Genomic DNA, 4,887 nt, shown 5'->3' with positions numbered 1-4,887 from the left:
TTTAGGTATTTTATATTATTTTATTTATACGTATTTGTCCGTTACGTTTTTTGTTTTTAATTTATCCGTTTTATTAACTAGAACTTCAACAATGACAATTTTAATACTTTTGACTGTTCAACCATACGGAAATTATGTTTCGAGATCGAGACTCACCCGAACTGTGATTATTCGGATTATGCGAATACTTGCGACAATTGAATTTGTTCTGTTATTTTTTATTGTACTAATGTCTGAAGAGGGCTCAAACTGGTAGCCGAAACTTGTTACTTGTAATGTATTAGTTTATAGTTTTATTATTTATTATTTTTTGGCGTGATGTTTCATCGCGTTTAATACAATATATAATTTTATGTAAAAATTAAAAAATGTGGTTGACTCTTACTTCGCCCGTTGATTGAGTTTTGTTATTATGTTTTGAAAGAGTCCTTTGAATTTGTTTATTTATTTGCAAAAATTGATTTAAGTATGGAAATAGATCAAAAATTATTAAGTTATTATTTTCGAAGAAGTTGATAAAACTTCTGTTGATATCATATAATATATAATAACTATTGTGTAAAAGTCAAATTGAAAGATGAGTCAGTATATGTGTATGCGCCCAGACGTTTCGCTTGGGCGGAACAATTACAAATTAGGGATATTGTCGATGATATCTTATAAAACGTGATATTGCTCAAATAAATAGCTCGCCTTATTTGCAAGAGTTGTACCAGTAAGAAAGAAAAACGGCTCATTAAGACTTTGTATTGATCTAAGACCTCTTAATGATTGAATAGTAAAACAGAAGTATCCCTTTTCTATGATAAAGAATTGTATCGTAAGGCTGAGTGTGACAAAACTATATTTTCACTATTATATAATATCTCAAAGAAGGTTTTCATTTAATTAAGATTCATCCAGATCACACTCAATACTTCTCTTTTGCTACACTTAATGGTCAATTCGAGTTCAAAAAATTACTTTTCGGATATTGTGAAGCTCCCCTGAGTTCCAAAAACTTCTTATACAAATTCTTCAACCTTTAATTCGTGACAATAAAGTCATTGTATATACATCGATTCTTATTCCGTCTCATATTGTAGAAGAAAATCTAGATGCATTAAAACAAGTTTTGTTATTACTTAAGTCACATCAATTCATCTTAAATTTTGACAAATGTAGTTTTCTAAGAAATAATATTGTATACCTCGGATATAAAATTTCTTTAGAAGGAATATAGCGAATTTCCTATAAGCGAAAGACACGTTGAATCTGTTACGCGATTTCCGATTCCTACTAAAGTAGTGAAATTACAACGATTTTTAGGCCTTATCAATTACTTCCGAAAATTTATATAAGATTACGCTCAAAAAGCTAAACCTCTACATAATCTGTTAGAAAATCAGTCAACTTTAAATTGATTCAGATTGTGTTCAAGTCTTCAATCTATTAAAAACAAAATTAAGTTCTTCACTTCAAAATTATACAATCCTCGTTTAGAAACTGATCTGCATACAGATACTAGTGCCATCGCTCTCGGTGCTATTTTATTACAAAAACACATAGGTGCATGGGTCCCGGTAGCATATTTCAGCCAAGCTACAAACGATGCAGAAAATAAATATCACTCTTATAAACTAGAAATATTAGCTGTTGTCAAATCTGTGGAACGTTTTCATATTTACTTATATTTAGATTTTACAGTGATAACTGATTGTTATGCCTTGGTTTATGCCATGAATAAAGTACATTTAAATTTTCGAATTGTCCGTTGGACATTGCGTAACCAAAATTATGGTTTTAAAGTCATTCACTATAAAAGAGAAAAAATGGCTCACGTAGATGCATTTAGTAGAACAGTTGCCGCCGTTGAGATTATGTCCTTAGAAAAAAATTACAATTTAGACAGCTTTCTGATTCCTATATTAAAGAAATCGCATCTAAGTTAGAAATATCAGATTTTGAAAAATTTCTTTAAAAATTTATTTTAATTGATGGTCTAATTTAGAAAATGTCTAGATAAACCGCGTTTTGTCTAAATCTATGACAATCTGTGACGATTATAATTTATTGTTATCAAAGATTAAATAATAAAGAGCATACAGCCACGACTAAGGATGTAAATAAGTTATATATTATTTAAAAACAATTTCATAACAAAAAATAGACGTTTCGGTCAAGATTTGACCCTCTTCAGTACAATAAAATTGAATACGTTAAAACTAAATACACAAGTTAACTGATAAATGTAGCGATAGCTAGTAACAAAAATTATTATTTCCTTATGTTACAGTATTAATCGCAATCGATCGAAGTAGATTAAAGTAACAGTTAATTGTTGTCGCGCTATATGAATAGAAAGAAATTAATTACAAAAATTTTTTTCTTTCACAATACAATTAAGAATTCTTCATTTTAAAAAACGACGAGCCCCACACGGGATGAGTATCGAATGGTTTCGTTTGACATCTCGTCTATGTACTCCAACATTCCGAACGATTTGGCATTAAGGAGTGTTTTAAGCAGATGGGACTTGATTGAATACTTCTATCCCCTTTCAAGAGTTTAAAAGAGCCATCTCTATCATTTTGAATTCCACCTTTTTTAAGTTTAATGATGAATTTTACGAACAGATTTTTGGTTTGCCCATGGGATCGCCTCTATCACCAATTTTGGTTGACTTGGTAATTCAAGACTTGGAGAATAATATTTTTAATACTCTCACCACTCACATACCTTTTTATTTTCGTTATGTTGATGATATCGTGTTTGCGGTTCCTACTAATCTTATTACCAACATTTTAGATTCCTTCAATTCGTACCACGAGCGCATAAAATTTACTATCGATTATGACGATGACAGGGGTATCAATTTTTTAGATGTAAAACTGTTGAACGATAATGATAGTATTATTTTTGACTTGTACAAAAAGCCTACTAACTCTGGGAGATTTCTCAATTTCTTCTCACCCTACCATACACAAGAAAGGTGTCATGATTGGGTTATTGGACAAGATTCTATTTCTTTCCCATCCAAAATTCCAATACATTAACATCGATTCTCTAATTAACTCTCCTTCGTAATGGATATCCTTTACAATTTTTATTTAAAACGATAATAGAATAAAAACGCTATCAAGAAAAAAGAATTTCGATACCATTAATGAACATAATTTTAACACTAATACGGACATTTCTACTGAAAAGAAAAAATTTTTCACTATTCCTTACTTAAAGAGAACGTCTGAGAAATTCAATACAACTCTTAATAAATTTCAATTTGTGAATAAATTTCAAATTGGTATACAAACCTATGAATAACTTGAACAGGTTTATAAAAGATAAAATAAAAAAAGATGAACTTTCGAATGTGGTATACCAAATTAATTGTAAGGACTGCGATTATTCGTACGTTGGTCAGACGAAAAGGAAATTAAAGACGCGTTTAAAAGAACATATTAATGATTTTAAAAAACCAATTATTCTCACTCAGTCATCTCAAATCACAGATTTGACATAGACCACGCGATAGATTAGGCGAACGCTAAAATATTAGATTCGGAACGCTCTCATTATAAAAGATTAGTATCTGAAGTGATTTATATTAAGATGCAAAAAAATTGTTTAAATAAACAAAGCGATACGGAACGGTTTCCAGATCTTTATCTCCCTCTCCTTGAACAATAGTTTCCAGCCCCACTCTAAACTCTTCCCCTTCCTTTAGCATTATTGCAGTTTAAATTCACTCTTTACCTAAAATTATCACAGTGTTCAGTTATACAGAGGAGTCTTCGCACTCCAGGATACACGTAAGTTTGTTCAGTTGGTTTTTCAAAAGGATAAAGAATTTTTTTAAATAACTCTCGAGGTTGAATCTAAACAGGAGCATATTGCTTAATCTGATTGTTTTTTACAAAAATACGACGATAGCTAATTTACCTTTTGAAAAAATTTTTGTTTTTACAATAGAACTTGGTACTTGCGTATTTCTTTGTGTGGGGCTCATCGTTTTTTAAAATGAAGAATTCTTAATTGTATTATGAAAAAAAAACTTTTGTAATTAATTTCTTTCTATTCATATGGCGCGACAACAATTAACTGTTACTTTAATCTACTTCGATCGATTACGATTAATACTGTAACATAAGGAAATAATAATTTTTGGTACTAGCTATCACTATATTTATCAGTTGACTTGTGTATTTAGTTTTAATGTTTAACGTATTTTATTTTATTGTACTGAAGAGAGTCAAATCTTGACCGAAACGTCTACTTTTTGTTATGAAATTGTTTTTAAATAATATATAACTTATTTACATCTGAATCATTTGAATCTGAAAGTATTGTTTGCGAAAAATTGTTCTCTGATATATTATGACAATAGAGTTGGATGGGAATCAGCTTTCATAACGAAAAAAAAAAAGGAATTATCTGATTAGGCAATCCCAAATAGGAAAATAAATAAATAATTGCAATAATACTTAAAGACTGAGTAATATACAGAAAAGACAATTTTGCTGAAGTATTTAATAAAGCTACACATCTGAAAATAATTTTGTTGTATCATCAAAATAATTATGTAGGGTGCTCAAACTAATTAGAATGTCGTGGCTGTATGCTCTTTATTATTTAACCTTTGTAAATTTCTTAGCTACTTTCTAACAATTTAAAATTTATTGTAATCAAATATAACTACTCGATATCTTATGTTGTGATGTACTCGTATGCCCTTTATTCTTCCGTCTATGACATATAACTTAATTAAAACCAATCATCATAATGATTTGGCGCATTGTGCCGCAGAAAAAACAATACAGAGCTTGGGAATTACATATTGGTTTCTGTTTATGCACAAAAAAGTGAAACAATTACTGTATCAATAACTGTATTACATGTTTATTGGTT

This window comes from Trachymyrmex septentrionalis, unplaced genomic scaffold, assembly GCF_001594115.1.
Source record: "Trachymyrmex septentrionalis isolate Tsep2-gDNA-1 unplaced genomic scaffold, Tsep1.0 scaffold54, whole genome shotgun sequence".
Classification (NCBI taxonomy): Eukaryota; Metazoa; Arthropoda; class Insecta; order Hymenoptera; family Formicidae; genus Trachymyrmex; species Trachymyrmex septentrionalis.
Note: the sequence above shows the minus strand (reverse complement) of the source record.